Source organism: Rhinoderma darwinii, chromosome 11 (assembly GCF_050947455.1).
Source record: "Rhinoderma darwinii isolate aRhiDar2 chromosome 11, aRhiDar2.hap1, whole genome shotgun sequence".
Taxonomy (NCBI): Eukaryota; Metazoa; Chordata; class Amphibia; order Anura; family Rhinodermatidae; genus Rhinoderma; species Rhinoderma darwinii.
Genome location: NC_134697.1, coordinates 100,676,183 through 100,699,928, shown reverse-complemented (window position 1 = coordinate 100,699,928; position 23,746 = coordinate 100,676,183).

Genomic DNA, 23,746 nt, shown 5'->3' with positions numbered 1-23,746 from the left:
GCAGTATACAGTGTAGTGTGTGGTAGTGTCTCCTGTATACCGGTCTCCAGCAGGTAGTGTCCTGTGGAGGCAGCAGTATACAGTGTAGTGTGTGGTAGTGTCTCCTGTATACCGGTCTCCAGCAGGTAGTGTCCTGTAGAGGCAGCAGTATACAGTGTAGTGTGTGGTAGTGTCTCCTGTATACCGGTCTCCACAGGTAGTGTCCTGTAGAGGCAGCAGTATACAGTGCAGTGTGTGGTAGTCTCCTGTATACCGGTCTCCAGCAGGTAGTGTCCTGTAGAGGCAGCAGTATACAGTGCAGTGTGTGGTAGTGTCCTGTATACCGGTCTCCAGCAGGTAGTGTCCTGTAGAGGTAGCAGTATACAGTGCAGTGTGTGGTAGTGTCTCCTGTATACCGGTCTCCAGCAGGTAGTGTCCTGTAGAGGCAGCAGTATACAGTGCAGTGTGTGGTAGTGTCCTGTATACCGGTCTCCAGCAGGTAGTGTCCTGTAGAGGTAGCAGTATACAGTGCAGTGTGTGGTAGTGTCTCCTGTATACCGGTCTCCAGCAGGTAGTGTCCTGTAGAGGTAGCAGTATACAGTGCAGTGTGTGGTAGTGTCTCCTGTATACCGGTCTCCAGCAGGTAGTGTCCTGTAGAGGTAGCAGTATACAGTGCAGTGTGTGGTAGTGTCTCCTGTATACCGGTCTCCAGCAGGTAGTGTCCTGTAGAGGCAGCAGTATACAGTGCAGTGTGTGGTAGTGTCTCCTGTATACCGGTCTCCAGCAGGTAGTGTCCTGTAGAGGTAGCAGTATACAGTGTAGTGTGTGGTAGTGTCTCCTGTATACCGGTCTCCAGCAGGTAGTGTCCTGTAGAGGTAGCAGTATACAGATGCAGTGTGTGGTAGTGTCTCCTGTATACCGGTCTCCAGCAGGTAGTGTCCTGTAGAGGTAGCAGTATACAGTGCAGTGTGTGGTAGTGTCTCCTGTATACCGGTCTCCAGCAGGTAGTGTCCTGTAGAGGTAGCAGTATACAGTGTAGTGTGTGGTAGTGTCTCCTGTATACCGGTCTCCAGCAGGTAGTGTCCTGTAGAGGCAGCAGTATACAGTGCAGTGTGTGTAGTGTCTCCTGTATACCGGTCTCCAGCAGGTAGTGTCCTGTAGAGGCAGCAGTATACAGTATAGTGTGTGGTAGTGTCTCCTGTATACCGGTCTCCAGCAGGTAGTGTCCTGTAGAGGTAGCAGTATACATTGTAGTGTGTGGTAGTGTCTCCTGTATACCGGTCTCCAGCAGGTAGTGTCCTGTAGAGGTAGCAGTATACAGTGCAGTGTGTGGCTAGTGTCTCCTGTATACCGGTCTCCAGCAGGTAGTGTCCTGTAGAGGCAGCAGTATACAGTGCAGTGTGTGGTAGTGTCTGTATACCGGTCTCCAGCAGGTAGTGTCCTGTAGAGGCAGCAGTATACAGTGTAGTGTATGGTAGTGTCTCCTGTATACCGGTCTCCAGCAGGTAGTGTCCTGTAGAGGTAGCAGTATACAGTGCAGTGTGTGGTAGTGTCCTGTATACCGGTCTCCAGCAGGTAGTGTCCTGTAGAGGCAGCAGTATACAGTGCAGTGTGTGGTAGTGTCTCCTGTATACCGGTCTCCAGCAGGTAGTGTCCTGTAGAGGCAGCAGTATACAGTGTAGTGTGTGGTAGTGTCTCCTGTATACCGGTCTCCAGCAGGTAGTGTCCCTGTAGAGGCAGCAGTATACAGTGTAGTGTGTGGTAGTGTCTCCTGTATACCGGTCTCCAGCAGGTAGTGTCCTGTAGAGGTAGCAGTATACAGTGCAGTGTGTGGTAGTGTCTCCTGTATACCGGTCTCCAGCAGGTAGTGTCCTGTAGAGGCAGCAGTATACAGTGCAGTGTGTGTTAGTGTCTCCTGAATACCGGTCTCCAGCAGGTAGTGTCCTGTAGAGGTAGCAGTATACAGTGTAGTGTGTGGTAGTGTCCTGTAGAGGCAGCAGTATACAGTGTAGTGTGTGGTAGTGTCTCCTGTATACCGGTCTCCAGCAGGTAGTGTCCTGTAGAGGCAGCAGTATACAGTGTAGTGTGTGGTAGTGTCTCCTGTATACCGGTCTCCAGCAGGTAGTGTCCTGTAGAGGTAGCAGTATACAGTGCAGTGTGTGGTAGTGTCTCCTGTATACCGGTCTCCAGCAGGTAGTGTCTGTAGAGGTAGCAGTATACAGTGTAGTGTGTGGTAGTGTCTCCTGTATACCGGTCTCCAGCAGGTAGTGTCCTGTAGAGGGTAGCAGTATACAGTGTAGTGTGTGGTAGTGTCTCCTGTATACCGGTCTCCAGCAGGTAGTGTCCTGTAGAGGCAGCAGTATACAGTGCAGTGTCTGGTAGTGTCTCCTGTATACCGGTCTCCAGCAGGTAGTGTCCTGTAGAGGTAGCAGTATACAGTGCAGTGTGTGGTAGTGTCTCCTGTATACCGGTCTCCAGCAGGTAGTGTCCTGTAGAGGTAGCAGTATACAGTGCAGTGTGTGGTAGTGTCTCCTGTATACCGGTCTCCAGCAGGTAGTGTCCTGTAGAGGTAGCAGTATACAGTGCAGTGTGTGGTAGTGTCTCCTGTATACCGGTCTCCAGCAGGTAGTGTCTCTGTAGAGGTAGCAGTATACAGTGTAGTGTGTGGTAGTGTCTCCTGTATACCGGTCTCCAGCAGGTAGTGTCCTGTAGAGGTAGCAGTATACAGTGCAGTGTGTGGTAGTGTCTCCTGTATACCGGTCTCCAGCAGGTAGTGTCCTGTAGAGGCAGCAGTATACAGTGTAGTGTGTGGTAGTGTCTCCTGTATACCGGTCTCCAGCAGGTAGTGTCCTGTAGAGGCAGCAGTATACAGTGCAGTGTGTGGTAGTGTCTCCTGTATACCGGTCTCCAGCAGGTAGTGTCCTGTAGAGGTAGCAGTATACAGTGTAGTGTGTGGTAGTGTCTCCTGTATACCGGTCTCCAGCAGGTAGTGTCCTGTAGAGGCAGCAGTATACAGTGCAGTGTCTGGTAGTGTCTCCTGTATACCGGTCTCCAGCAGGTAGTGTCCTGTAGAGGTAGCAGTATACAGTGCAGTGTGTGGTAGTGTCTCCTGTATACCGGTCTCCAGCAGGTAGTGTCCTGTAGAGGTAGCAGTATACAGTGCAGTGTGTGGTAGTGTCTCCTGTATACCGGTCTCCAGCAGGTAGTGTCCTGTAGAGGTAGCAGTATACAGTGTAGTGTGTGGTAGTGTCTCCTGTATACCGGTCTCCAGCAGGTAGTGTCCTGTAGAGGTAGCAGTATACAGTGCAGTGTGTGGTAGTGTCTCCTGTATACCGGTCTCCAGCAGGTAGTGTCCTGTAGAGGTAGCAGTATACAGTGCAGTGTGTGGTAGTGTCTCCTGTATACCGGTCTCCAGCAGGTAGTGTCCTGTAGAGGTAGCAGTATACAGTGTAGTGTGTGGTAGTGTCTCCTGTATACCGGTCTCCAGCAGGTAGTGTCCTGTAGAGGTAGCAGTATACAGTGCAGTGTATGGTAGTGTCTCCTGTATACCGGTCTCCAGCAGGTAGTGTCCTGTAGAGGCAGCAGTATACAGTGCAGTGTGTGGTAGTGTCTCCTGTATACCGGTCTCCAGCAGGTAGTGTCCTGTAGAGGCAGCAGTATACAGTGCAGTGTGTGGTAGTGTCCTGTATACCGGTCTCCAGCAGGTAGTGTCCTGTAGAGGCAGCAGTATACAGTGCAGTGTGTGGTAGTGTCCTGTATACCGGTCTCCAGCAGGTAGTGTCCTGTAGAGGCAGCAGTATACAGTGCAGTGTGTGGTAGTGTCTCCTGTATACCGGTCTCCAGCAGGTAGTGTCCTGTAGAGGTAGCAGTATACAGTGTAGTGTGTGGTAGTGTCTCCTGTATACCGGTCTCCAGCAGGTAGTGTCCTGTAGAGGCAGCAGTATACAGTGCAGTGTGTGGTAGTGTCTCCTGTATACCGGTCTCCAGCAGGTAGTGTCCTGTAGAGGCAGCAGTATACAGTGCAGTGTGTGGTAGTGTCTCCTGTATACCGGTCTCCAGCAGGTAGTGTCCTGTAGAGGCAGCAGTATACAGTGCAGTGTGTGGTAGTGTCTCCTGTATACCGGTCTCCAGCAGGTAGTGTCCTGTAGAGGTAGCAGTATACAGTGTAGTGTGTGGTAGTGTCTCCTGTATACCGGTCTCCAGCGGGTAGTGTCCTGTAGAGGCAGCAGTATACAGTGCAGTGTGTGGTAGTGTCTCCTGTATACCGGTCTCCAGCGGGTAGTGTCCTGTAGAGGCAGCAGTATACAGTGTAGTGTGTGGTAGTGTCTCCTGTATACCGGTCTCCAGCAGGTAGTGTCCTGTAGAGGCAGCAGTATACAGTGCAGTGTGTGGTAGTGTCCTGTATACCGGTCTCCAGCAGGTAGTGTCCTGTAGAGGTAGCAGTATACAGTGCAGTGTGTGGTAGTGTCTCCTGTATACCGGTCTCCAGCAGGTAGTGTCCTGTAGAGGCAGCAGTATACAGTGCAGTGTGTGGTAGTGTCTCCTGTATACCGGTCTCCAGCAGGTAGTGTCCTGTAGAGGTAGCAGTATACAGTGTAGTGTGTGGTAGTGTCTCCTGTATACCGGTCTCCAGCAGGTAGTGTCCTGTAGAGGTAGCAGTATACAGTGTAGTGTGTGGTAGTGTCTCCTGTATACCGGTCTCCAGCAGGTAGTGTCCTGTAGAGGTAGCAGTATACAGTGCAGTGTGTGGTAGTGTCTCCTGTATACCGGTCTCCAGCAGGTAGTGTCCTGTAGAGGCAGCAGTATACAGTGTAGTGTGTGGTAGTGTCTCCTGTATACCGGTCTCCAGCAGGTAGTGTCCTGTAGAGGTAGCAGTATACAGTGCAGTGTGTGGTAGTGTCTCCTGTATACCGGTCTCCAGCAGGTAGTGTCCTGTAGAGGCAGCAGTATACAGTGCAGTGTGTGGTAGTGTCTCCTGTATACCGGTCTCCAGCAGGTAGTGTCCTGTAGAGGTAGCAGTATACAGTGTAGTGTGTGGTAGTGTCTCCTGTATACCGGTCTCCAGCAGGTAGTGTCCTGTAGAGGCAGCAGTATACAGTGTAGTGTGTGGTAGTGTCTCCTGTATACCGGTCTCCAGCAGGTAGTGTCCTGTAGAGGCAGCAGTATACAGTGCAGTGTGTGGTAGTGTCTCCTGTATACCGGTCTCCAGCAGGTAGTGTCCTGTAGAGGTAGCAGTATACAGTGCAGTGTGTGGTAGTGTCTCCTGTATACCGGTCTCCAGCAGGTAGTGTCCTGTAGAGGCAGCAGTATACAGTGCAGTGTGTGGTAGTGTCTCCTGTATACCGGTCTCCAGCAGGTAGTGTCCTGTAGAGGTAGCAGTATACAGTGCAGTGTGTGGTAGTGTCTCCTGTATACCGGTCTCCAGCAGGTAGTGTCCTGTAGAGGCAGCAGTATACAGTGCAGTGTGTGGTAGTGTCTCCTGTATACCGGTCTCCAGCAGGTAGTGTCCTGTAGAGGCAGCAGTATACAGTGCAGTGTGTGGTAGTGTCTCCTGTATACCGGTCTCCAGCAGGTAGTGTCCTGTAGAGGTAGCAGTATACAGTGTAGTGTGTGGTAGTGTCTCCTGTATACTGGTCTCCAGCAGGTAGTGTCCTGTAGAGGCAGCAGTATACAGTGTAGTGTGTGGTAGTGTCTCCTGTATACCGGTCTCCAGCAGGTAGTGTCCTGTAGAGGTAGCAGTATACAGTGCAGTGTGTGGTAGTGTCTCCTGTATACCGGTCTCCAGCAGGTAGTGTCCTGTAGAGGTAGCAGTATACAGTGTAGTGTGTGGTAGTGTCTCCTGTATACCGGTCTCCAGCAGGTAGTGTCCTGTAGAGGTAGCAGTATACAGTGCAGTGTGTGGTAGTGTCTCCTGTATACCGGTCTCCAGCAGGTAGTGTCCTGTAGAGGTAGCAGTATACAGTGCAGTGTGTGGTAGTGTCTCCTGTATACCGGTCTCCAGCAGGTAGTGTCCTGTAGAGGTAGCAGTATACAGTGCAGTGTGTGGTAGTGTCTCCTGTATACCGGTCTCCAGCAGGTAGTGTCCTGTAGAGGTAGCAGTATACAGTGCAGTGTGTGGTAGTGTCTCCTGTATACCGGTCTCCAGCAGGTAGTGTCCTGTAGAGGTAGCAGTATACAGTGCAGTGTGTGGTAGTGTCTCCTGTATACCGGTCTCCAGCAGGTAGTGTCCTGTAGAGGTAGCAGTATACAGTGCAGTGTGTGGTAGTGTCTCCTGTATACCGGTCTCCAGCAGGTAGTGTCCTGTAGAGGTAGCAGTATACAGTGCAGTGTGTGGTAGTGTCTCCTGTATACCGGTCTCCAGCAGGTAGTGTCCTGTAGAGGTAGCAGTATACAGTGCAGTGTGTGGTAGTGTCTCCTGTATACCGGTCTCCAGCAGGTAGTGTCCTGTAGAGGCAGCAGTATACAGTGTAGTGTGTGGTAGTGTCTCCTGTATACCGGTCTCCAGCAGGTAGTGTCCTGTAGAGGTAGCAGTATACAGTGTAGTGTGTGGTAGTGTCTCTTGTATACCGGTCTCCAGCAGGTAGTGTCCTGTAGAGGTAGCAGTATACAGTGTAGTGTGTGGTAGTGTCTCCTGTATACCGGTCTCCAGCAGGTAGTGTCCTGTAGAGGTAGCAGTATACAGTGCAGTGTGTGGTAGTGTCTCTTGTATACCGGTCTCCAGCAGGTAGTGTCCTGTAGAGGTAGCAGTATACAGTGTAGTGTGTGGTAGTGTCTCCTGTATACCGGTCTCCAGCAGGTAGTGTCCTGTAGAGGTAGCAGTATACAGTGCAGTGTGTGGTAGTGTCTCCTGTATACCGGTCTCCAGCAGGTAGTGTCCTGTAGAGGTAGCAGTATACAGTGCAGTGTGTGGTAGTGTCTCCTGTATACCGGTCTCCAGCAGGTAGTGTCCTGTAGAGGTAGCAGTATACAGTGCAGTGTGTGGTAGTGTCTCCTGTATACCGGTCTCCAGCAGGTAGTGTCCTGTAGAGGTAGCAGTATACAGTGTAGTGTGTGGTAGTGTCTCCTGTATACCGGTCTCCAGCAGGTAGTGTCCTGTAGAGGCAGCAGTATACAGTGTAGTGTGTGGTAGTGTCTCCTGTATACCGGTCTCCAGCAGGTAGTGTCCTGTAGAGGTAGCAGTATACAGTGCAGTGTGTGGTAGTGTCTCCTGTATACCGGTCTCCAGCAGGTAGTGTCCTGTAGAGGCAGCAGTATACAGTGCAGTGTCTGGTAGTGTCTCCTGTATACCGGTCTCCAGCAGGTAGTGTCCTGTAGAGGCAGCAGTATACAGTGCAGTGTGTGGTAGTGTCTCCTGTATACCGGTCTCCAGCAGGTAGTGTCCTGTAGAGGTAGCAGTATACAGTGCAGTGTGTGGTAGTGTCTCCTGTATACCGGTCTCCAGCAGGTAGTGTCCTGTAGAGGTAGCAGTATACAGTGTAGTGTGTGGTAGTGTCTCCTGTATACAGGTCTCCAGCAGGTAGTGTCCTGTAGAGGTAGCAGTATACAGTGTAGTGTGTGGTAGTGTCTCCTGTATACCGGTCTCCAGCAGGTAGTGTCCTGTAGAGGTAGCAGTATACAGTGCAGTGTGTGGTAGTCTCCTGTATACCGGTCTCCAGCAGGTAGTGTCCTGTAGAGGCAGCAGTATACAGTGCAGTGTGTGGTAGTGTCTCCTGTATACCGGTCTCCAGCAGGTAGTGTCCTGTAGAGGTAGCAGTATACAGTGCAGTGTGTGGTAGTGTCTCCTGTATACCGGTCTCCAGCAGGTAGTGTCCTGTAGAGGCAGCAGTATACAGTGCAGTGTGTGGTAGTGTCTCCTGTATACCGGTCTCCAGCAGGTAGTGTCCTGTAGAGGCAGCAGTATACAGTGCAGTGTGTGGTAGTGTCTCCTGTATACCGGTCTCCAGCAGGTAGTGTCCTGTAGAGGTAGCAGTATACAGTGTAGTGTGTGGTAGTGTCTCCTGTATACCGGTCTCCAGCAGGTAGTGTCCTGTAGAGGTAGCAGTATACAGTGCAGTGTGTGGTAGTGTCTCCTGTATACCGGTCTCCAGCAGGTAGTGTCCTGTAGAGGTAGCAGTATACAGTGTAGTGTGTGGTGGTGTGTCCTGTATACCGGTCTCCAGCAGGTAGTGTCCTGTAGAGGTAGCAGTATACAGTGCAGTGTGTGGTAGTGTCTCCTGTATACCGGTCTCCAGCAGGTAGTGTCCTGTAGAGGCAGCAGTATACAGTACAGTGTGTGGTAGTGTCTCCTGTATACCGGTCTCCAGCAGGTAGTGTCCTGTAGAGGCAGCAGTATACAGTGTAGTGTGTGGTAGTGTCTCCTGTATACCGGTCTCCAGCAGGTAGTGTCCTGTAGAGGTAGCAGTATACAGTGCAGTGTGTGGTAGTGTCTCCTGTATACCGGTCTCCAGCAGGTAGTGTCCTGTAGAGGCAGCAGTATACAGTGTAGTGTGTGGTAGTGTCTCCTGTATACCGGTCTCCAGCAGGTAGTGTCCTGTAGAGGAAGCAGTATACAGTGTAGTGTGTGGTAGTGTCTCCTGTATACCGGTCTCCAGCAGGTAGTGTCCTGTAGAGGTAGCAGTATACAGTGCAGTGTGTGGTAGTGTCTCCTGTATACCGGTCTCCAGCAGGTAGTGTCCTGTAGAGGCAGCAGTATACAGTGTAGTGTGTGGTAGTCTCCTGTATACCGGTCTCCAGCAGGTAGTGTCCTGTAGAGGCAGCAGTATACAGTGTAGTGTGTGGTAGTGTCTCCTGTATACCGGTCTCCAGCAGGTAGTGTCCTGTAGAGGCAGCAGTATACAGTGTAGTGTGTGGTAGTGTCTCCTGTATACCGGTCTCCAGCAGGTAGTGTCCTGTAGAGGTAGCAGTATACAGTGCAGTGTGTGGTAGTGTCTCCTGTATACCGGTCTCCAGCAGGTAGTGTCCTGTAGAGGCAGCAGTATACAGTGCAGTGTGTGGTAGTGTCTCCTGTATACCGGTCTCCAGCAGGTAGTGTCCTGTAGAGGCAGCAGTATACAGTGTAGTGTGTGGTAGTGTCTCCTGTATACCGGTCTCCAGCAGGTAGTGTCCTGTAGAGGTAGCAGTATACAGTGTAGTGTGTGGTAGTCTCCTGTATACCGGTCTCCAGCAGGTAGTGTCCTGTAGAGGCAGCAGTATACAGTGTAGTGTGTGGTAGTCTCTCCTGTATACCGGTCTCCAGCAGGTAGTGTCCTGTAGAGGTAGCAGTATACAGTGCAGTGTGTGGTAGTGTCTCCTGTATACCGGTCTCCAGCAGGGAGTGTCCTGTAGAGGCAGCAGTATACAGTGTAGTGTGTGGTAGTGTCTCCTGTATACCGGTCTCCAGCAGGTAGTGTCCTGTAGAGGCAGCAGTATACAGTGCAGTGTGTGGTAGTGTCTCCTGTATACCGGTCTCCAGCAGGTAGTGTCCTGTAGAGGTAGCAGTATACAGTGTAGTGTGTGGTAGTGTCTCCTGTATACCGGTCTCCAGCAGGTAGTGTCCTGTAGAGGCAGCAGTATACAGTGCAGTGTGTGGTAGTGTCTCCTGTATACCGGTCTCCAGCAGGTAGTGTCCTGTAGAGGCAGCAGTATACAGTGTAGTGTGTGGTAGTGTCTCCTGTATACCGGTCTCCAGCAGGTAGTGTCCTGTAGAGGCAGCAGTATACAGTGTAGTGTGTGGTAGTGTCTCCTGTATACCGGTCTCCAGCAGGTAGTGTCCTGTAGAGGTAGCAGTATACAGTGCAGTGTGTGGTAGTGTCCTGTATACCGGTCTCCAGCAGGTAGTGTCCTGTAGAGGCAGCAGTATACAGTGCAGTGTGTGGTAGTGTCCTGTAGAGGTAGCAGTATACAGTGCAGTGTGTGGTAGTGTCTCCTGTATACCGGTCTCCAGCAGGTAGTGTCCTGTAGAGGTAGCAGTATACAGTGTAGTGTGTGGTAGTGTCTCCTGTATACCGGTCTCCAGCAGGTAGTGTCCTGTAGAGGCAGCAGTATACAGTGCAGTGTGTGGTAGTGTCTCCTGTATACCGGTCTCCAGCAGGTAGTGTCCTGTAGAGGTAGCAGTATACAGTGCAGTGTGTGGTAGTGTCCTGTATACCGGTCTCCAGCAGGTAGTGTCCTGTAGAGGTAGCAGTATACAGTGCAGTGTGTGGTAGTGTCTCCTGTATACCGGTCTCCAGCAGGTAGTGTCCTGTAGAGGCAGCAGTATACAGTGTAGTGTGTGGTAGTGTCTCCTGTATACCGGTCTCCAGCAGGTAGTGTCCTGTAGAGGTAGCAGTATACAGTGTAGTGTGTGGTAGTGTCTCCTGTATACCGGTCTCCAGCAGGTAGTGTCCTGTAGAGGTAGCAGTATACAGTGCAGTGTGTGGTAGTGTCTCCTGTATACCGGTCTCCAGCAGGTAGTGTCCTGTAGAGGTAGCAGTATACAGTGTAGTGTGTGGTAGTCTCCTGTATACCGGTCTCCAGCAGGTAGTGTCCTGTAGAGGCAGCAGTATACAGTGTAGTGTGTGGTAGTGTCTCCTGTATACCGGTCTCCAGCAGGTAGTGTCCTGTAGAGGCAGCAGTATACAGTGTAGTGTGTGGTAGTGTCTCCTGTATACCGGTCTCCAGCAGGTAGTGTCCTGTAGAGGTAGCAGTATACAGTGTAGTGTGTGGTAGTGTCTCCTGTATACCGGTCTCCAGCAGGTAGTGTCCTGTAGAGGCAGCAGTATACAGTGCAGTGTGTGGTAGTGTCTCCTGTATACCGGTCTCCAGCAGGTAGTGTCCTGTAGAGGTAGCAGTATACAGTGTAGTGTGTGGTAGTGTCTCCTGTATACCGGTCTCCAGCAGGTAGTGTCCTGTAGAGGTAGCAGTATACAGTGCAGTGTGTGGTAGTGTCTCCTGTATACCGGTCTCCAGCAGGTAGTGTCCTGTAGAGGCAGCAGTATACAGTGTAGTGTGTGGTAGTGTCTCCTGTATACCGGTCTCCAGCAGGTAGTGTCCTGTAGAGGCAGCAGTATACAGTGCAGTGTGTGGTAGTGTCTCCTGTATACCGGTCTCCAGCAGGTAGTGTCCTGTAGAGGTAGCAGTATACAGTGTAGTGTGTGGTAGTGTCTCCTGTATACCGGTCTCCAGCAGGTAGTGTCCTGTAGAGGCAGCAGTATACAGTGTAGTGTGTGGTAGTGTCTCCTGTATACCGGTCTCCAGCAGGTAGTGTCCTGTAGAGGCAGCAGTATACAGTGCAGTGTGTGGTAGTGTCTCCTGTATACCGGTCTCCAGCAGGTAGTGTCCTGTAGAGGCAGCAGTATACAGTGCAGTGTGTGGTAGTGTCTCCTGTATACCGGTCTCCAGCAGGTAGTGTCCTGTAGAGGCAGCAGTATACAGTGTAGTGTGTGGTAGTGTCTCCTGTATACCGGTCTCCAGCAGGTAGTGTCCTGTAGAGGCAGCAGTATACAGTGTAGTGTGTGGTAGTGTCTCCTGTATACCGGTCTCCAGCAGGTAGTGTCCTGTAGAGGCAGCAGTGTAGTGTGTGGTAGTGTCTCCTGTATACCGGTCTCCAGCAGGTAGTGTCCTGTAGAGGCAGCAGTGTAGTGTGTGGTAGTGTCTCCTGTATACCGGTCTCCAGCAGGTAGTGTCCTGTAGAGGTAGCAGTATACAGTGTAGTGTGTGGTAGTGTCTCCTGTATACCGGTCTCCAGCAGGTAGTGTCCTGTAGAGGCAGCAGTATACAGTGTAGTGTGTGGTAGTGTCTCCTGTATACCGGTCTCCAGCAGGTAGTGTCCTGTAGAGGCAGCAGTATACAGTGCAGTGTGTGGTAGTGTCTCCTGTATACCGGTCTCCAGCAGGTAGTGTCCTGTAGAGGCAGCAGTATACAGTGCAGTGTGTGGTAGTGTCTCCTGTATACCGGTCTCCAGCAGGTAGTGTCCTGTAGAGGCAGCAGTATACAGTGTAGTGTGTGGTAGTGTCTCCTGTATACCGGTCTCCAGCAGGTAGTGTCCTGTAGAGGCAGCAGTATACAGTGTAGTGTGTGGTAGTGTCTCCTGTATACCGGTCTCCAGCAGGTAGTGTCCTGTAGAGGCAGCAGTGTAGTGTGTGGTAGTGTCTCCTGTATACCGGTCTCCAGCAGGTAGTGTCCTGTAGAGGCAGCAGTATAGTGTGTGGTAGTGTCTCCTGTATACCGGTCTCCAGCAGGTAGTGTCCTGTAGAGGCAGCAGTATACAGTGTAGTGTGTGGTAGTCTCTCCTGTATACCGGTCTCCAGCAGGTAGTGTCCTGTAGAGGCAGCAGTATAGTGTGTGGTAGTGTCTCCTGTATACCGGTCTCCAGCAGGTAGTGTCCTGTAGAGGCAGCAGTATACAGTGTAGTGTGTGGTAGTGTCTCCTGTATACCGGTCTCCAGCAGGTAGTGTCCTGTAGAGGCAGCAGTATACAGTGTAGTGTGTGGTAGTGTCTCCTGTATACCGGTCTCCAGCAGGTAGTGTCCTGTAGAGGCAGCAGTATACAGTGTAGTGTGTGGTAGTGTCTCCTGTATACCGGTCTCCAGCAGGTAGTGTCCTGTAGAGGTAGCAGTATACAGTGCAGTGTGTGGTAGTGTCTCCTGTATACCGGTCTCCAGCAGGTAGTGTCCTGTAGAGGTAGCAGTATACAGTGCAGTGTGTGGTAGTGTCTCCTGTATACCGGTCTCCAGCAGGTAGTGTCCTGTAGAGGTAGCAGTATACAGTGCAGTGTGTGGTAGTGTCTCCTGTATACCGGTCTCCAGCAGGTAGTGTCCTGTAGAGGTAGCAGTATACAGTGTAGTGTGTGGTAGTGTCTCCTGTATACCGGTCTCCAGCAGGTAGTGTCCTGTAGAGGCAGCAGTATACAGTGTAGTGTGTGGTAGTGTCTCCTGTATACCGGTCTCCAGCAGGTAGTGTCCTGTAGAGGTAGCAGTATACAGTGCAGTGTGTGGTAGTGTCTCCTGTATACCGGTCTCCAGCAGGTAGTGTCCTGTAGAGGCAGCAGTATACAGTGTAGTGTGTGGTAGTGTCCTGTATACCGGTCTCCAGCAGGTAGTGTCCTGTAGAGGTAGCAGTATACAGTGTAGTGTGTGGTAGTGTCTCCTGTATACCGGTCTCCAGCAGGTAGTGTCCTGTAGAGGCAGCAGTATACAGTGTAGTGTGTGGTAGTGTCTCCTGTATACCGGTCTCCAGCAGGTAGTGTCCTGTAGAGGTAGCAGTATACAGTGCAGTGTGTGGTAGTGTCTCCTGTATACCGGTCTCCAGCAGGTAGTGTCCTGTAGAGGCAGCAGTATACAGTACAGTGTGTGGTAGTGTCTCCTGTATACCGGTCTCCAGCAGGTAGTGTCCTGTAGAGGTAGCAGTATACAGTGCAGTGTGTGGTAGTGTCTCCTGTATACCGGTCTCCAGCAGGTAGTGTCCTGTAGAGGCAGCAGTATACAGTGCAGTGTGTGGTAGTGTCTCCTGTATACCGGTCTCCAGCAGGTAGTGTCCTGTAGAGGTAGCAGTATACAGTGCAGTGTGTGGTAGTGTCTCCTGTATACAGGTCTCCAGCAGGTAGTGTCCTGTAGAGGTAGCAGTATACAGTGCAGTGTGTGGTAGTGTCTCCTGTATACCGGTCTCCAGCAGGTAGTGTCCTGTAGAGGTAGCAGTATACAGTGTAGTGTGTGGTAGTGTCTCCTGTATACCGGTCTCCAGCAGGTAGTGTCCTGTAGAGGCAGCAGTATACAGTGTAGTGTGTGGTAGTGTCTCCTGTATACCGGTCTCCAGCAGGTAGTGTCCTGTAGAGGCAGCAGTATACAGTGTAGTGTGTGGTAGTGTCTCCTGTATACCGGTCTCCAGCAGGTAGTGTCCTGTAGAGGCAGCAGTATACAGTGTAGTGTGTGGTAGTGTCTCCTGTATACCGGTCTCCAGCAGGTAGTGTCCTGTAGAGGCAGCAGTATACAGTGTAGTGTGTGGTAGTGTCTCCTGTATACCGGTCTCCAGCAGGTAGTGTCCTGTAGAGGCAGCAGTATACAGTGCAGTGTGTGGTAGTGTCCTGTATACCGGTCTCCAGCAGGTAGTGTCCTGTAGAGGTAGCAGTATACAGTGCAGTGTGTGGTAGTGTCTCCTGTATACCGGTCTCCAGCAGGTAGTGTCCTGTAGAGGTAGCAGTATACAGTGTAGTGTGTGGTAGTGTCTCCTGTATACCGGTCTCCAGCAGGTAGTGTCCTGTAGAGGCAGCAGTATACAGTACAGTGTGTGGTAGTGTCTCCTGTATACCGGTCTCCAGCAGGTAGTGTCCTGTAGAGGTAGCAGTATACAGTGCAGTGTGTGGTAGTGTCTTCTGTATACCGGTCTCCAGCAGGTAGTGTCCTGTAGAGGTAGCAGTATACAGTGCAGTGTGTGGTAGTGTCTCCTGTATACCGGTCTCCAGCAGGTAGTGTCCTGTAGAGGTAGCAGTATACAGTGCAGTGTGTGGTAGTGTCCTGTATACCGGTCTCCAGCAGGTAGTGTCCTGTAGAGGCAGCAGTATACAGTGTAGTGTGTGGTAGTGTCTCCTGTATACCGGTCCCCAGCAGGTAGTGTCCTGTAGAGGCAGCAGTATACAGTGCAGTGTGTGGTAGTGTCTCCTGTATACCGGTCTCCAGCAGGTAGTGTCCTGTAGAGGTAGCAGTATACAGTGTAGTGTGTGGTAGTGTCTCCTGTATACCGGTCTCCAGCAGGTAGTGTCCTGTAGAGGCAGCAGTATACAGTGCAGTGTGTGGTAGTGTCTCCTGTATACCGGTCTCCAGCAGGTAGTGTCCTGTAGAGGCAGCAGTATACAGTGCAGTGTGTGGTAGTGTCTCCTGTATACCGGTCTCCAGCAGGTAGTGTCCTGTAGAGGTAGCAGTATACAGTGCAGTGTGTGGTAGTCTCTCCTGTATACCGGTCTCCAGCAGGTAGTGTCCTGTAGAGGTAGCAGTATACAGTGTAGTGTGTGGTAGTCTCCTGTATACCGGTCTCCAGCAGGTAGTGTCCTGTAGAGGCAGCAGTATACAGTGCAGTGTGTGGTAGTGTCTCCTGTATACCGGTCTCCAGCAGGTAGTGTCCTGTAGAGGTAGCAGTATACAGTGTAGTGTGGTGTAGTGTCTCCTGTATACCGGTCTCCAGCAGGTAGTGTCCTGTAGAGGCAGCAGTATACAGTGCAGTGTGTGGTAGTGTCTCCTGTATACCGGTCTCCAGCAGGTAGTGTCCTGTAGAGGTAGCAGTATACAGTGCAGTGTGTGGTAGTGTCTCCTGTATACCGGTCTCCAGCAGGTAGTGTCCTGTAGAGGTAGCAGTATACAGTGCAGTGTGTGGTAGTGTCTCCTGTATACCGGTCTCCAGCAGGTAGTGTCCTGTAGAGGTAGCAGTATACAGTGCAGTGTGTGGTAGTGTCTCCTGTATACCGGTCTCCAGCAGGTAGTGTCCTGTAGAGGCAGCAGTATACAGTGTAGTGTGTGGTAGTGTCTCCTGTATACCGGTCTCCAGCAGGTAGTGTCCTGTAGAGGCAGCAGTATACAGTGCAGTGTGTGGTAGTGTCTCCTGTATACCGGTCTCCAGCAGGTAGTGTCCTGTAGAGGTAGCAGTATACAGTGCAGTGTGTGGTAGTGTCTCCTGTATACCGGTCTCCAGCAGGTAGTGTCCTGTAGAGGCAGCAGTATACAGTACAGTGTGTGGTAGTGTCTCCTGTATACCGGTCTCCAGCAGGTAGTGTCCTGTAGAGGCAGCAGTATACAGTGTAGTGTGTGGTAGTGTCTCCTGTATACCGGTCTCCAGCAGGTAGTGTCCTGTAGAGGTAGCAGTATACAGTGTAGTGTGTGGTAGTCTCCTGTATACCGGTCTCCAGCAGGTAGTGTCCTGTAGAGGCAGCAGTATACAGTGTAGTGTGTGGTAGTGTCTCCTGTATACCGGTCTCCAGCAGGTAGTGTCCTGTAGAGGTAGCAGTATACAGTGCAGTGTGTGGTAGTGTCTCCTGTATACCGGTCTCCAGCAGGTAATGTCCTGTAGAGGTAGCAGTATACAGTGCAGTGTGTGGTAGTGTCTCCTGTATACCGGTCTCCAGCAGGTAATGTCCTGTAGAGGTAGCAGTATACAGTGCAGTGTGTGGTAGTGTCTCCTGTATACCGGTCTCCAGCAGGTAGTGTCCTGTAGAGGTAGCAGTATACAGTGCAGTGTGTGGTAGTGTCTCCTGTATACCGGTCTCCAGCAGGTAGTGTCCTGTAGAGGTAGCAGTATACAGTGTAGTGTGTGGTAGTGTCTCCTGTATACCGGTCTCCAGCAGGTAGTGTCCTGTAGAGGTAGCAGTATACAGTGCAGTGTGTGGTAGTGTCTCCTGTATACCGGTCTCCAGCAGGTAGTGTCCTGTAGAGGTAGCAGTATACAGGGCAGTGTGTGGTAGTGTCTCCTGTATACCGGTCTCCAGCAGGTAGTGTCCTGTAGAGGTAGCAGTATACAGTGCAGTGTGTGGTAGTCTCTCCTGTATACCGGTCTCCAGCAGGTAGTGTCCTGTAGAGGTAGCAGTATACAGTGCAGTGTGTGGTAGTGTCCTGTATACCGGTCTCCAGCAGGTAGTGTCCTGTAGAGGCAGCAGTATACAGTGCAGTGTGTGGTAGTGTCTCCTGTATACCGGTCTCCAGCAGGTAGTGTCCTGTAGAGGCAGCAGTATACAGTGTAGTGTGTGGTAGTGTCTCCTGTATACCGGTCTCCAGCAGGTAGTGTCCTGTAGAGGTAGCAGTATACAGTGCAGTGTGTGGTAGTGTCTCCTGTATACCGGTCTCCAGCAGGTAGTGTCCTGTAGAGGTAGCAGTATACAGTGTAGTGTGTGGTAGTGTCTCCTGTATACCGGTCTCCAGCAGGTAGTGTCCTGTAGAGGTAGCAGTATACAGTGCAGTGTGTGGTAGTGTCTCCTGTATACCGGTCTCCAGCAGGTAGTGTCCTGTAGAGGTAGCAGTATACAGTGCAGTGTGTGGTAGTGTCTCCTGTATACCGGTCTCCAGCAGGTAGTGTCCTGTAGAGGCAGCAGTATACAGTGCAGTGTGTGGTAGTGTCTCCTGTATACCGGTCTCCAGCAGGTAGTGTCCTGTGGAGGCAGCAGTATACAGTGTAGTGTGTGGTAGTGTCTCCTGTATACCGGTCTCCAGCAGGTAGTGTCCTGTAGAGGTAGCAGTATACAGTGTAGTGTGTGGTAGTGTCTCCAGCAGGTAGTGTCCTGTAGAGGTAGCAGTATACAGTGCAGTGTGTGGTAGTGTCTCCTGTATACCGGTCTCCAGCAGGTAGTGTCCTGTAGAGGCAGCAGTATACAGTGCAGTGTGTGGTAGTGTCTCCTGTATACCGGTCTCCAGCAGGTAGTGTCCTGTAGAGGTAGCAGTATACAGTGCAGTGTGTGGTAGTGTCTCCTGTATACCGGTCTCCAGCAGGTAGTGTCCTGTAGAGGCAGCAGTATACAGTGTAGTGTGTGGTAGTGTCTCCTGTATACCGGTCTCCAGCAGGTAGTGTCCTGTAGAGGCAGCAGTATACAGTGTAGTGTGTGGTAGTGTCTCCTGTATACCGGTCTCCAGCAGGTAGTGTCCTGTAGAGGCAGCAGTGTAGTGTGTGGTAGTGTCTCCTGTATACCGGTCTCCAGCAGGTAGTGTCCTGTAGAGGTAGCAGTATACAGTGCAGTGTGTGGTAGTGTCTCCTGTATACCGGTCTCCAGCAGGTAGTGTCCTGTAGAGGCAGCAGTATAGTGTGTGGTAGTGTCTCCTGTATACCGGTCTCCAGCAGGTAGTGTCCTGTAGAGGCAGCAGTATACAGTGTAGTGTGTGGTAGTGTCTCCTGTATACCGGTCTCCAGCAGGTAGTGTCCTGTAGAGGCAGCAGTATACAGTGTAGTGTGTGGTAGTGTCTCCTGTATACCGGTCTCCAGCAGGTAGTGTCCTGTAGAGGTAGCAGTATACAGTGCAGTGTGTGGTAGTGTCTCCTGTATACCGGTCTCCAGCAGGTAGTGTCCTGTAGAGGCAGCAGTATACAGTGTAGTGTGTGGTAGTGTCTCCTGTATACCGGTCTCCAGCAGGTAGTGTCCTGTAGAGGTAGCAGTATACAGTGCAGTGTGTGGTAGTGTCTCCTGTATACCGGTCTCCAGCAGGTAGTGTCCTGTAGAGGCAGCAGTATACAGTGTAGTGTGTGGTAGTGTCTCCTGTATACCGGTCTCCAGCAGGTAGTGTCCTGTAGAGGCAGCAGTATACAGTGCAGTGTGTGGTAGTGTCTCCTGTATACCGGTCTCCAGCAGGTAGTGTCCTGTAGAGGCAGCAGTATACAGTGCAGTGTGTGGTAGTCTCTCCTGTATACCGGTCTCCAGCAGGTAGTGTCCTGTAGAGGCAGCAGTATACAGTGTAGTGTGTGGTAGTCTCTCCTGTATACCGGTCTCCAGCAGGTAGTGTCCTGTAGAGGCAGCAGTATACAGTGTAGTGTGTGGTAGTCTCTCCTGTATACCGGTCTCCAGCAGGTAGTGTCCTGTAGAGGCAGCAGTATACAGTGTAGTGTGTGGTAGTGTCTCCTGTATACCGGTCTCCAGCAGGTAGTGTCCTGTAGAGGCAGCAGTATACAGTGTAGTGTGTGGTAGTGTCTCCTGTATACCGGTCTCCAGCAGGTAGTGTCCTGTAGAGGCAGCAGTATACAGTGCAGTGTGTGGTAGTGTCCTGTATACCGGTCTCCAGCAGGTAGTGTCCTGTAGAGGTAGCAGTATACAGTGCAGTGTGTGGTAGTCTCCTGTATACCGGTCTCCAGCAGGTAGTGTCCTGTAGAGGTAGCAGTATACAGTACAGTGTGTGGTAGTGTCTCCTGTATACCGGTCTCCAGCAGGTAGTGTCCTGTAGAGGCAGCAGTATACAGTGCAGTGTGTGGTAGTGTCTCCTGTATACCGGTCTCCAGCAGGTAGTGTCCTGTAGAGGCAGCAGTATACAGTGTAGTGTGTGGTAGTCTCCTGTATACCGGTCTCCAGCAGGTAGTGTCCTGTAGAGGCAGCAGTATACAGTGTAGTGTGTGGTAGTGTCTCCTGTATACCGGTCTCCAGCAGGTAGTGTCCTGTAGAGGCAGCAGTATACAGTGTAGTGTGTGGTAGTGTCTCCTGTATACCGGTCTCCAGCAGGTAGTGTCCTGTAGAGGCAGCAGTATACAGTGTAGTGTGTGGTAGTGTCTCCTGTATACCGGTCTCCAGCAGGTAGTGTCCTGTAGAGGTAGCAGTATACAGTGCAGTGTGTGGTAGTATCTCCTGTATACCGGTCTCCAGCAGGTAGTGTCCTGTAGAGGCAGCAGTATACAGTGCAGTGTGTGGTAGTGTCTCCTGTATACCGGTCTCCAGCAGGTAGTGTCCTGTAGAGGCAGCAGTATACAGTGTAGTGTGTGGTAGTGTCCTGTATACCGGTCTCCAGCAGGTAGTGTCCTGTAGAGGTAGCAGTATACAGTACAGTGTGTGGTAGTGTCTCCTGTATACCGGTCTCCAGCAGGTAGTGTCCTGTAGAGGTAGCAGTATACAGTGTAGTGTGTGGTAGTGTCTCCTGTATACCGGTCTCCAGCAGGTAGTGTCCTGTAGAGGCAGCAGTATACAGTGTAGTGTGTGGTAGTGTCCTGTATACCGGTCTCCAGCAGGGAGTGTCCTGTAGAGGCAGCAGTATACAGTGTAGTGTGTGGTAGTGTCTCCTGTATACCGGTCTCCAGCAGGTAGTGTCCTGTAGAGGCAGCAGTATACAGTGTAGTGTGTGGTAGTGTCTCCTGTATACCGGTCTCCAGCAGGTAGTGTCCTGTAGAGGTAGCAGTATACAGTGCAGTGTGTGGTAGTGTTTCCTGTATACCGGTCTCCAGCAGGTAGTGTCCTGTAGAGGTAGCAGTATACAGTGCAGTGTGTGGTAGTGTCTCCTGTATACCGGTCTCCAGCAGGTAGTGTCCTGTAGAGGTAGCAGTATACAGTGCAGTGTGTGGTAGTGTCTCCTGTATACCGGTCTCCAGCAGGTAGTGTCCTGTAGAGGCAGCAGTATACAGTGTAGTGTGTGGTAGTGTCTCCTGTATACCGGTCTCCAGCAGGTAGTGTCCTGTAGAGGCAGCAGTATACAGTGCAGTGTGTGGTAGTGTCTCCTGTATACCGGTCTCCAGCAGGTAGTGTCCTGTAGAGGTAGCAGTATACAGTGCAGTGTGTGGTAGTGTCTCCTGTATACCGGTCTCCAGCAGGTAGTGTCCTGTAGAGGCAGCAGTATACAGTGCAGTGTGTGGTAGTGTCTCCTGTATACCGGTCTCCAGCAGGTAGTGTCCTGTAGAGGTAGCAGTATACAGTGCAGTGTGTGGTAGTGTCTCCTGTATACCGGTCTCCAGCAGGTAGTGTCCTGTAGAGGCAGCAGTATACAGTGCAGTGTGTGGTAGTGTCTCCTGTATACCGGTCTCCAGCAGGTAGTGTTCTGTAGAGGCAGCAGTATACAGTGCAGTGTGTGGTAGTGTCTCCTGTATACCGGTCTCCAGCAGGTAGTGTCCTGTAGAGGCAGCAGTATACAGTGCAGTGTGTGGTAGTGTCTCCTGTATACCGGTCTCCAGCAGGTAGTGTCCTGTAGAGGCAGCAGTATACAGTGTAGTGTGTGGTAGTGTCTCCTGTATACAGGTCTCCAGCAGGTAGTGTCCTGTAGAGGTAGCAGTATACAGTGTAGTGTGTGGTAGTGTCTCCTGTATACCGGTCTCCAGCAGGTAGTGTCCTGTAGAGGCAGCAGTATACAGTGTAGTGTGTGGTAGTGTCTCCTGTATACCGGTCTCCAGCAGGTAGTGTCCTGTAGAGGTAGCAGTATACAGTGCAGTGTGTGGTAGTGTCTCCTGTATACCGGTCTCCAGCAGGTAGTGTCCTGTAGAGGCAGCAGTATACAGTGTAGTGTGTGGTAGTGTCTCCTGTATACCGGTCTCCAGCAGGTAGTGTCCTGTAGAGGTAGCAGTATACAGTGCAGTGTGTGGTAGTGTCTCCTGTATACCGGTCTCCAGCAGGTAGTGTCCTGTAGAGGCAGCAGTATACAGTGTAGTGTGTGGTAGTGTCTCCTGTATACCGGTCTCCAGCAGGTAGTGTCCTGTAGAGGCAGCAGTATACAGTGCAGTGTGTGGTAGTGTCTCCTGTATACCGGTCTCCAGCAGGTAGTGTCCTGTAGAGGCAGCAGTATACAGTGCAGTGTGTGGTAGTCTCTCCTGTATACCGGTCTCCAGCAGGTAGTGTCCTGTAGAGGCAGCAGTATACAGTGTAGTGTGTGGTAGTCTCTCCTGTATACCGGTCTCCAGCAGGTAGTGTCCTGTAGAGGCAGCAGTATACAGTGTAGTGTGTGGTAGTCTCTCCTGTATACCGGTCTCCAGCAGGTAGTGTCCTGTAGAGGCAGCAGTATACAGTGTAGTGTGTGGTAGTGTCTCCTGTATACCGGTCTCCAGCAGGTAGTGTCCTGTAGAGGCAGCAGTATACAGTGTAGTGTGTGGTAGTGTCTCCTGTATACCGGTCTCCAGCAGGTAGTGTCCTGTAGAGGCAGCAGTATACAGTGCAGTGTGTGGTAGTGTCCTGTATACCGGTCTCCAGCAGGTAGTGTCCTGTAGAGGTAGCAGTATACAGTGCAGTGTGTGGTAGTCTCCTGTATACCGGTCTCCAGCAGGTAGTGTCCTGTAGAGGTAGCAGTATACAGTACAGTGTGTGGTAGTGTCTCCTGTATACCGGTCTCCAGCAGGTAGTGTCCTGTAGAGGCAGCAGTATACAGTGCAGTGTGTGGTAGTGTCTCCTGTATACCGGTCTCCAGCAGGTAGTGTCCTGTAGAGGCAGCAGTATACAGTGTAGTGTGTGGTAGTCTCCTGTATACCGGTCTCCAGCAGGTAGTGTCCTGTAGAGGCAGCAGTATACAGTGTAGTGTGTGGTAGTGTCTCCTGTATACCGGTCTCCAGCAGGTAGTGTCCTGTAGAGGCAGCAGTATACAGTGTAGTGTGTGGTAGTGTCTCCTGTATACCGGTCTCCAGCAGGTAGTGTCCTGTAGAGGCAGCAGTATACAGTGTAGTGTGTGGTAGTGTCTCCTGTATACCGGTCTCCAGCAGGTAGTGTCCTGTAGAGGTAGCAGTATACAGTGCAGTGTGTGGTAGTATCTCCTGTATACCGGTCTCCAGCAGGTAGTGTCCTGTAGAGGCAGCAGTATACAGTGCAGTGTGTGGTAGTGTCTCCTGTATACCGGTCTCCAGCAGGTAGTGTCCTGTAGAGGCAGCAGTATACAGTGTAGTGTGTGGTAGTGTCCTGTATACCGGTCTCCAGCAGGTAGTGTCCTGTAGAGGTAGCAGTATACAGTACAGTGTGTGGTAGTGTCTCCTGTATACCGGTCTCCAGCAGGTAGTGTCCTGTAGAGGTAGCAGTATACAGTGTAGTGTGTGGTAGTGTCTCCTGTATACCGGTCTCCAGCAGGTAGTGTCCTGTAGAGGCAGCAGTATACAGTGTAGTGTGTGGTAGTGTCCTGTATACCGGTCTCCAGCAGGGAGTGTCCTGTAGAGGCAGCAGTATACAGTGTAGTGTGTGGTAGTGTCTCCTGTATACCGGTCTCCAGCAGGTAGTGTCCTGTAGAGGCAGCAGTATACAGTGTAGTGTGTGGTAGTGTCTCCTGTATACCGGTCTCCAGCAGGTAGTGTCCTGTAGAGGTAGCAGTATACAGTGCAGTGTGTGGTAGTGTTTCCTGTATACCGGTCTCCAGCAGGTAGTGTCCTGTAGAGGTAGCAGTATACAGTGCAGTGTGTGGTAGTGTCTCCTGTATACCGGTCTCCAGCAGGTAGTGTCCTGTAGAGGTAGCAGTATACAGTGCAGTGTGTGGTAGTGTCTCCTGTATACCGGTCTCCAGCAGGTAGTGTCCTGTAGAGGCAGCAGTATACAGTGTAGTGTGTGGTAGTGTCTCCTGTATACCGGTCTCCAGCAGGTAGTGTCCTGTAGAGGCAGCAGTATACAGTGCAGTGTGTGGTAGTGTCTCCTGTATACCGGTCTCCAGCAGGTAGTGTCCTGTAGAGGTAGCAGTATACAGTGCAGTGTGTGGTAGTGTCTCCTGTATACCGGTCTCCAGCAGGTAGTGTCCTGTAGAGGCAGCAGTATACAGTGCAGTGTGTGGTAGTGTCTCCTGTATACCGGTCTCCAGCAGGTAGTGTCCTGTAGAGGTAGCAGTATACAGTGCAGTGTGTGGTAGTGTCTCCTGTATACCGGTCTCCAGCAGGTAGTGTCCTGTAGAGGCAGCAGTATACAGTGCAGTGTGTGGTAGTGTCTCCTGTATACCGGTCTCCAGCAGGTAGTGTTCTGTAGAGGCAGCAGTATACAGTGCAGTGTGTGGTAGTGTCTCCTGTATACCGGTCTCCAGCAGGTAGTGTCCTGTAGAGGCAGCAGTATACAGTGCAGTGTGTGGTAGTGTCTCCTGTATACCGGTCTCCAGCAGGTAGTGTCCTGTAGAGGCAGCAGTATACAGTGTAGTGTGTGGTAGTGTCTCCTGTATACAGGTCTCCAGCAGGTAGTGTCCTGTAGAGGTAGCAGTATACAGTGTAGTGTGTGGTAGTGTCTCCTGTATACCGGTCTCCAGCAGGTAGTGTCCTGTAGAGGCAGCAGTATACAGTGTAGTGTGTGGTAGTGTCTCCTGTATACCGGTCTCCAGCAGGTAGTGTCCTGTAGAGGTAGCAGTATACAGTGTAGTGTGTGCTAGTGTCTCCTGTATACCGGTCTCCAGCAGGTAGTGTCCTGTAGAGGCAGCAGTATACAGTGTAGTGTGTGGTAGT